This window comes from Callorhinus ursinus, unplaced genomic scaffold (assembly GCF_003265705.2).
Source record: "Callorhinus ursinus isolate GAN/ISIS: 27379988/994484 unplaced genomic scaffold, GSC_fseal_2.0 scaffold9, whole genome shotgun sequence".
Classification (NCBI taxonomy): domain Eukaryota; kingdom Metazoa; phylum Chordata; class Mammalia; order Carnivora; family Otariidae; genus Callorhinus; species Callorhinus ursinus.
The window spans coordinates 33,770,659-33,780,428 of record NW_027397071.1 but is presented as its reverse complement, the minus strand read 5'-3'; the positions used below and the strand labels follow the sequence as shown (position 1 = coordinate 33,780,428).

At 37.5% G+C, this 9,770-nt stretch overlaps 1 non-coding gene across 1 annotated transcript; it reads left to right on the top strand.

Annotated features, from left to right (window-relative positions):
- The first annotated feature begins 9,318 nt into the window (after positions 1–9,318).
- LOC112824148 (U1 spliceosomal RNA) lies at positions 9,319–9,482 on the top strand. Its single transcript, XR_003208286.1, has one exon. It is a non-coding gene; the product is annotated as a U1 spliceosomal RNA (small nuclear RNA).
- The last annotated feature ends 288 nt before the right edge of the window (positions 9,483–9,770 follow it).

Genomic DNA, 9,770 nt, shown 5'->3' with positions numbered 1-9,770 from the left:
CTTTGAATTCTTCTGCCCTGTGGGGTGTGCATGAAAATTCCATTACCTCCACAGAGAGGGGGCAGCTCCATGTGCATATTTGTTTCTTTCAATTCAGTCTCTTGGAATGGATGGAATTTGTGATTATGTTGTATAGGAGTCTATTGTTCTAAACCTTAAAATAAACCTTTTATTTTTTTTTTTTCCCCCAGAAGCCCTCTTCTGGACCCTGAAGGTCACTGTTCAAGGGCTTCGCCTTTATAAAAATTCTTAACCTGGGATACAGGTTTGTCCATGAATGAGCTTCAGGGTACTCAGGAACAAAGTTTCTTGTTTTTTTTTTCTTTAATAGTTTTTTTGAATGTGCATTTTTGTCTCAGGAGAGAGTCCATAGCTTTTCTTGGGTTCCCAAAAAGAATTTATAACCCCCAAAATCTTAAGACCTATTGCCTTATACAGAATGCTTTCAAATAAATATAAATCCTTATTTAATATGAAGGAAATACGGTAGCTTCCTTGGACTAATGATTTTAACTAAAGTACAGTATTTGTTAGCCTTCCTCATATAATGAATGTCAGTCTGAATTAGAACTAAGCTCACACTGTAAGTCGGCTTCAGTCCCTCCCCTGGGGTATCATCATTCTTCCCTTATCTTTAACCTGTAACTATGCTAAATGAGCTTCTAGGAGGCTATTAAATTTTTAGATGTGTTTCTTTATCCAACATATATTTGTGAAGCACCTATTGTATTGATTTCAGAAATATCCTACAGTCTCTCTCTTTAGGGTCCCAGATCTGTGGCAAAAACAAGTAGGAAAAGAAACTCAACTGACTGATCTGTTTGTAAAAGGGGAAAACATTGTGTGAGGCTTCAGATTTTCAGAACATGTTGTACATCCTCCTTTTGAGACATAAAAGCAAAGATTAAAAACAAGTGACTGGGACCCTTTGACAAGAACCATACCACACCCAAACCTGTTTGTTCTGCCATCCCATTCCACCCACCCGCAGACTTGGCAGGGGAGGGGGCCGTGTGGATGACAGAAGGGCGGAATGGACCTTTAGAAGTGGCTCCCATGAGTGGAATGGGAGGAAAGGTCATCAAAAGACAAAGAGGAACCAGTTTGTTGGAGATTTAATCTAAGTAACTATTTTGGACTGATTTGATCTTACGGATTGCCTAAAGTTCCATCAGATGGTGATGTTGCAACTGTCTTGAGGATAGTGCTACTGGAGATTTCAGACATAGTGAGGCCTTTCCATTTTCTCGATAAGACCCTATCTTTGGATGAGATCCATCTCTCCTGGAGACCTGAAACTCAGACTTTGCTACTGTTTCTTCCATTCCCCAACATCTGAGGCTCTTCTCACTCTGTCCCCAATTTTTCTTTGACTCCAACATATCCGCAGGAGTAGGAAGACAAAGAAAAGGGGAAGGAAGTTGATAGGAAGCAGGAATGGAGTACTTCCAATTGTCTCTGGTGATGACCCAGACTACCAAGAACAGATGCCATAGATTTGATCTTCTCAATATTCAGTTTGCTTTTAGCCTCATTCAGAATGTAAAATTCAGTACCCAACTTCTATTCATCCTGAAATCCAGGACTACCTTGGAGAGGATGAATTGGAGTTGCAGTCTTATTTCCAAAAACTATAAAAGGTTGTTTTGGCTATCTATACAGAGGGCTCAGTTTTTGAACATTCCTAGTTAAAAATCATAGAATTGGCAAGCTGCCTTCCTCATTTCTAGGTTTTTCATTTCTTTGTAAATTTTTCCTACATTCCTCTCTAGGCAAACCTACACTTTTCCTGCTGAGATTCCTTAAGTCATAGAGTAAAATGTCACCTACAGGAAACATGTGATTCATTTCACTCTTGTTGGTAGGTACATTCAGGATTCGACTTCAAGAGGGTTATTTCCCGTTTTTAATCTAAACCTTATTGTGCTGTCTGCAGTGGAAGCCTCAACCACAGCTGCTGAAATAAAGTCTTTATAGAAACACTTAAAGAAGACCTGTTTGTTCTGGTGCTGCTTCTGAAGAAGTTCCAATCAGCAGCAGGGTAAAATTTATGGGATGCTTATGAGATTTTCATTTCTAAAAAGAGCACACATGCCACAGAGAATCTGAATATATTCTATGAAAATTGTACAGACCTCTCAACCAGCACAAGGACATGCACAGAAAATTGGAGAGGTCACTGTTTGGCAGGACCACATTCAAATTGTCCTAGACAAATGAGATAAATCCTGTTTAAAGACTTAAAGTAAAATAAAGAGAATCTGCAATTTCAACTGGGGAACCCTGCCAGCATCAAAGTGTTATCTTTAGTTCTAGGACCCCGTCTTTAGCATTTATTGGTATCAGCTCTGTTTATTTTCTTTCTTTTTTTTTTAGCCTACAAATTGGGTAAGGATAAATGAAACTTTAGCCCAAAACTCTGTAAGTACATGAGAATCTCTACTTTGTAGGAAAGAAATAATAATATAAAAATAGAGACTATTTTGATAGCTCATACCAATACGTTTGGGTAATGTCTACCCTTAGTTTTCTTTTTAGACTTTTGATTAACCAGAGTTATGTAGGTTGAGACAAAATGGCTTTCATATACATATACATATAGATCTTTATAGTGTAATCAAATTTGATGATATATTTTAAAAGTGTTTATACCCACCCTACGGCCAAAGGAAGAGCCGGTGCTCAACTAACTCAAATCAGGTGGGATAACACCTGTGCCAACCCACGTTCACCCAGCAGTCAATGGTGTTGGATGCATTCCTCTGATGTCAGGCTGTGGAGTGCCATGCTCTTTTTTGGATTACTGTTAGATAAAAATAAAGATGGGGTAGAGTAAAGTGAGACAAATATTGGCTTGTTTAAAAAATTGAGAATTGGTTGGGGTGCCTGGGTGGCTCAGTCGTTAAGCGTCTGCCTTCAGCTCAGGTCATGATCTCAGGGTCCTGGGACGGAGCCCCACATCGGGCTCCCTGCTCCGCGGGAGGCCTGCTTGTCCCTCTCCCACTCCCCCTGCTTGTGTTCCCTCTCTCGCTGTCTCTCTCTCTGGCAAATGAATAAATGAAATCTTAAAAAAAAAAAAGAATAGAAAATTTACATCAAGGCTTATAGAATGGTAATAGGCATTATTTTTGCCAGTATAATATTTAATAAAACACTAAACTATCTGTCCATACTTTAAAAATTGGAGATTTCACAAAAAAACAAAACAAAACAAAAACTGGATAGCTGACTTATCTAGGGTACTTAAAAGTTCTACCAGTGGCTACCACATGCCCCACGGCAACTCAGTACCCTACTTCCTGTTGCCTTATTCCCAGTCTCCTCACTCATTAACCTTTACTTACTGGGCCTTTTTAGGCATTTGTTTTTTGCACCCATAATGCAAAAAAGACTTTTATACGGCTGTCTCTTGGAGTCATGACAGAGGTAGGCCTACAATACAGGTCTCCTGCTGCATTTATTTATTTATTTATTTATTTATTTATTTATTTTTATCTGGACAGAGAGAGGGAACACAAGCAGGGGGAGTGGGAGAGGGAGAAGCAGGCTTCCCGCGGAGCAGGGAGCCCGATGCGGGGCTCCATCCCAGGACCCTGGGATCGTGACCTGAGCCGAAGGCAGACGCTTAACGACTGAGCCACCCAGGCGCCCCATAATGCTGCATTTTTTAATCATAAAATGTTCACGCTGGACTGTGTGGCTAACACATTCTTCTCTACTCCAAGAACTTCCTGCTCCACTGAACTTCTCACAGTGACCTAAGAGGACCTGTGCTCTGTGTCCTCATGTGGTTGGTGTTCCTGTATTTTGCATACTGCCTGCTTGCCACTCTCCCCTCTTTTTTTTTTTTTAAGATTTATTTATTTGTTTGTTTGTTTGTTTTTAAGGGGGGGCAGAGGGAGAGAGAGAGAGAGAGAATCAAAAGCAGACTCCCCACTGAGCACAGATTCCGACTCAGGGCTCAATCTCACGACCCTGAGATCATGACCTGAGCTGAAATCAAGAGTCAGATACTTAACCAACTAAGCCATCCAAGCGTCCCAACCACTCTCCCCTCTCCTAACTAAATTTTATTCTAGTGTTCCACTCAAAAGTCTCCTGCTCTCTGCAATCATCTCAGAGCCTGCCCACAGCTTCCCCCCCTCTCTTCCCGTCATGGTTTATTCAGCCTCTCATTTATTCAATAAATGTCAGATGAGTGGATAAAAAAAGCAAAGAGTAGTATCATGCCAATGCACTAGTTTGCACTTGACTTTCTCTTCTTCCCAGGTCTATGTTGGGGTGAAAACATCACAGCTTCCTTCTCTGTTTAAACTATGGATCACTTAATAATAAAGACTTTTGGGAAGAATGATATTGAGCCACATCTATCACAGGCACTGTGATCAAACTTTAGGCAACTTCTCTTTGGGGTAATCCAACACAAAGCTTTTTGATTCGGTATTTTTAATATGTTTATTAAGAGTACTGCTAGCTTGAGCAGAGAAACTCATGTTTCCTTACCACTTTGGTAAACAGGAGAAAACATTAATTCAAAGTGTAGAGAAGGCAATACTCTGCTTTCCCCCCAGCAGGAGACAAATTGGTGCCTGGCAGGGAAAATTATGTGTCGAAAAATGATGCAGAAAAGATAAGGGCTAGCCCCTGTTATTGATTCATTACACAAATGTTTGTTAACAGCTATTGCATTTCAACACTAAGCTAGGCCCTGCAGAGAAGTAGCTTTGTAAGTAAATAAGAGCCGTGGATATTTTGGGTGTAAACAGGCATCTGAACAGGGTACAAGGGATACAAGGGAGACAGTAGAAGGCTCTGCTCAAAGAAATCAACAAAATCCATAAATAAGTTGACCCTTGAGCTAGCCTTAACACATGAAGTATATTTTGCATTCACTTTGAATAGGATATATTTTATTTATTTATTTGTCAGAGAAAGAGAGAAAGTACAAGCAGGGGGAGGGGCAGAGGGAGAAGCAAGCTTCCCGCTGAGCAGGAAGCCTGATACAGGACTCGATCTCAGGACCCTGGGATCATGAGCCAAGCCAAAGGCAGATGCCTAACCAACTGAGTACTCAGGCATCCCTTGAATAGGATATTAAAGACTGGTTAGCGTTACAAAATAACTTAGAAAGAGGGATTCTTCCTTCATGAGGGTATAGAGCATATGAAAAACACTTAAGAACATAATGGGTACAAAAAGAAAACACAGTGGATGCAAAATAAATGAGCAGTATACAGTCTCCACATTCTACCTGAGTTTCGTCCTTGCTCAATTATTTGCTAACAATGTGACCTTGGACAAGTTGCTTAACTTCTCTGTGCTTCAGTTTCTCTCTCTTTTAAAAGGAGATGATAATATTATCTACTTCATAAATTGTGGCAATAAATGAGATAATGCATGTATTTAGCACAGTAACTGGCACATAGTAATAAAAAAGTTAGCTATTAGAATTATTATAATATAATGCAGTATAAGCCCATATAATATGTTGCTTTGAAATAGCCAGCATCAAAGAAAAGATCATATATTTCAAAGCACTTATTAATGAAAAATTAGATAATTAAAACAAAAAAGAAATCTAATACCTAATATGCTTTACATCATTTATATTTCAGTTTTGCATTTTATTCTCACTCATCTTAGATAATGAAACCATACCAGGTCTCATAATTGCCCTTCTGCAACTAACTGTTCAGTATTCAGTTTCTTGAATTTTTCAGCAAGGTTCATCTTCCAGCTGTAATGCATTAACATAATACTACTGTGCTGATGCTTCCAATACTGCATATTACCAAAGAGAAAGTCTCAGCAACAAATTTTTACTTTCAAGCTGATTAAAAATTGTGAACTTTTTGTCACATACCCACACATATATACATATAACTCTTTTAATAATGCAATACGTACATTATTTTATACTCCCCATCAGAATTAGTTTTATTATTAAACATATTTATTTTATTAAGAATAGTTTAGGAATATTGAAAATAATATTATATGTGTACACACACAATGTTCTTCTGGGGGAAAAATGGTCTTAAAAAGCCTTTTACTTCCCAACAATTCTTTGGTTATTTCTGTGAAATTCATATTAAGCTGATGCTTTAATCTTTTCTAGCTAGAGTAAAATAACATTTTAAAGAGTCATATCGGAGGACCGGACATTCTCTTGATAACATATCTTCCTTTCACTCTCTGCTTACCCACCAGAAATAATCTTGGGCTTTTCTATGTAATAAAAATATATACTACTCCATGAAAGAAGGCAACTCTTAAAAATATAGTGTAATGAAAGTACAATTAGGGAAAAATTATATCAGTAGAATATTATAAGAAGTAAGGGCTTTATTATTTTCTGATATCCACTCCAACTGGAATAATAAATGTTATCCCATAGAAGCTCTTTCCTCTTTCAAAGGTATTTTTCATTTTACAAAATTGGGATCATCCACTATCCTGAAGAAAAGGACGCTGTCCTCTATGATCGTTTCCATATCACTTCTTGGGCTAGCACAGCCATGTTTTGAGATTTGTGTGTAAGCAGCTTCAGAATTCTTCCCTCTGTGTTCCTCTGTTATGTTCTGGGCTTTCTGCCATGTTCTTGGGCAGCACCTCACACCACTACACTTTCATATCTCTTCCCTTCTGCCCATGTCCAAGTTTATTTCCCAGACTGACAAATTGTTCATAATTTTTTATAGGGAAATTTAGCCTTCCCTTTATCTAATGTTGCCCATCAGGCTATGCCCAAAAGGACCTTGACTTTCTCAACTTGAATATCTCATCCAGATTTATCTAGTTTTTTTTTTTCCTTAACAAAAGAATCTTTCATGTGTGATGTAAGTGTTGCTCTTCCCAAGAAGGCAAAAAATAGGAGTCTTCTTTCTTTTATATAAAACAAGATTGTAGGGCTTTTTTCCTCTCCACTATGTTGATTTTTTTCAACAAATATTTAAAAGTGTGTTCAACATGTAAAACTTGGTGCAGAACAATTCAGTCTTTACTTTCAATAACTCATTTTACAGGACCGAACCCCAAGAAGGTGAAACAGATAGCTACATAAATATGTTCTGGTGTCTTCAGGAAAGAAACAACTTCAGATGTGTTCATGGAACCTCTGCCAATTATTTCTGAGGTATCATGGAGAATGGGGAAGAATCAAGAAAACTGAAGATGTGTCTATGCTGTTCTGATTTTATTAGAAAGGAAGAAAAGATTCTGTGAACTGCAAACCAATGAGTTTGACATCAGTCTCTAACAAAATTTGGACAAAATTATTAAAGTAAAAGTGAGCATTTTGAGATGGTGTCAGTGACTATTAAGAATCAGTATGGGTTCAGGGCGCCTGTGTGGCTCAGTCAGTTGGGTGTCTACTTTCAGCTTAGGTCATGATCTCAGGGTCCTGGGATTGACCCCGCTTTGGGCTCCCTGCTAAGCAGGGAGCCTGCTTCTACCTCTCCCTCTGCTGCTCCCCCTGCTTGTGCTCTCAATCTCTCTCTCTCTGTCAAATAAATAAATAAAACCTTAAAAAAAAAAAAAAAGAATCAGTATGGGTTCACTAAGAACAAAGTAGCTCCAGGTAAAGTATATTACTTTTACTCTTAAAAAAAAAAAAAAACAACAGTATAACTGAATTTTGGTAAGTCTTTTAATCAAAATTCTCATACATTCTTAGAAGATAAGTTAGACTAGTTTATAGTATGGTTAGAAAGTTTCCAAAAATGGCAGAATTACCTCTTTAAGAATGATGAAGAATGAATTTTGGAGTCACAGAACCTCAGCAGTTCAAATTGAAGCCCTGCAACTTATCAGCTATGTCAATTTGTGCAAGTTGGATAAACTTCCTGAACCTTAATTTCCTCAATTGTAATGAGGGATTAAAACTATCTATGTCATAAAGATGTGCTTCTTAAATGATACAATGTACATGAAGTGCTTTTTACCTATCTTCACATAAGTGCTCAATAAAAATGATAGGTGTTACATTTTATTCTCATGAGCTAAGGGTAATTGAGTGTTGTCAATCTGAAGAGAGATCTCTGAGAATTGTACTATCATTTTTTTTTGCCAGTGATTTGAAAGAAAACATGGAAGTCATAATAATTACATTGGCAGTGTCCTTGCTTTGCTGTGAGCTTTTTTCAGCAAAGTGACCATGTCTCTTTGCCTTTGGTATCATCACTGCCTGATATAGTGCCTAACCCATAGTAGCCACACAGATGTTTTTCCAAGAATGACACAAAATAAAATATAGTAACTAAGATATCGGGTAGTAAAATCAGGATTCAAAAATGCCACAAAGAATTAGAACAATGACCAGTACCAAATATGAGCTGTAGTATGGATGGATATAAAATCCTCTGTTTCCATCCAAAACTTCAACGGCAATAAGAACACGTCACCAGAGGCTGGATTAGAAAGAATTTGGTATGAAAAATATTTAAACATTTTAGTTTTGTAAAAGTTCAAGAACTAAGAATATGATAATGATGCCAACCCCTCCTCAAAATGCATTTCCTGCCTTCATAAAACTCTAAATTATTAGAAATAGAGTGCAGAACGAGGCAGGCAACAGGATCCACGTACTTTGCATAATTAGACCATGTCTCAAGTAATGCATTCAGTTCTGATGCCACATTTAGAAGAGACAGGGACAAACTGGAATCTATCCAGTATGGTGAGAAACCTTAAAAGCCATCTCATATTAGAATGATTAAAAGAATGTTCAGACTGAAAAAAAAGTAGACTTAGGGAAAAATGATAGCCATTTTTCAAATAGTTGGATAACTTTCATGTGGAATAGGGATTAAATTTATCCTCAAAGCCTCACGAAGCCTCAGAAAAAATTCATACCAAAGAATAGACAATTCAAGAAGATATTGGTCAAAAATAAAGGAGATCTCTATCTAAAATCAGAATGAATCATCTTAGACTTACTAATGTATTCTCTTCAAAGTTATTTAATTTCAATTTATTTAGGAATTTATTACCCTTCGCATTGATATGCAAACCTTGCATAAGTCCTGTAAAGAAGGAAACCTTCAAGAGTTTGCAGGTTAGTTGATTTATATCATTTACAGTGTCCACATACACAGTTATAAATGTGCCACTATTTACTTAGCAAAAATCTATGAAATATCATCATGTACATGTCAGTTTTGTGCTAGCTAGTGGGCAGGTTGAAGAAAAAGCAATATAACATAAGAAATTTTTGCTTTGGATAGGATGTTGGGCCAAACTTTGATATTTGAATTTAGATCAATCCCCCCTCCAAAAAAAGGAAGAAGAGTTTTCTTGATTTAAATGTCACTGAGGAGGATACATACCTGGCAGGGGAGATACCGTGATCATGAAGGTGGTTTTCCCAGGGCGAGGCTTATCCATTGCACTCCAGATGTGCTGACCCCTGCGATTTTCCCAAATGTGGGAAACTCGACTGCATAATTTGTGGTAGTGGGGGACTGTGTTCGCGCTTTCCCCTGCTAAAAAAAATAAAATAAAATAAAAAATAAATAAATGTCACTGAGGAATTGAGGAGTCTAAAAAATTAATAGCCCACCACTTCCAGAGTATACTGATAAAATGGGTAAAAATTGTAAGTCAAAGACATGCCATTTATATCTATTGAGCTCCTTATTTTCTAGACTTTGTTGTGATCATGTTATACTTACAAGGATTAATAAAACATATAATGCCGTCGTGTTTCTAAAATCTCTTGCCACTTACAAACCTGAATTCCATTTATACATACATCTATAAGGAGATATGCA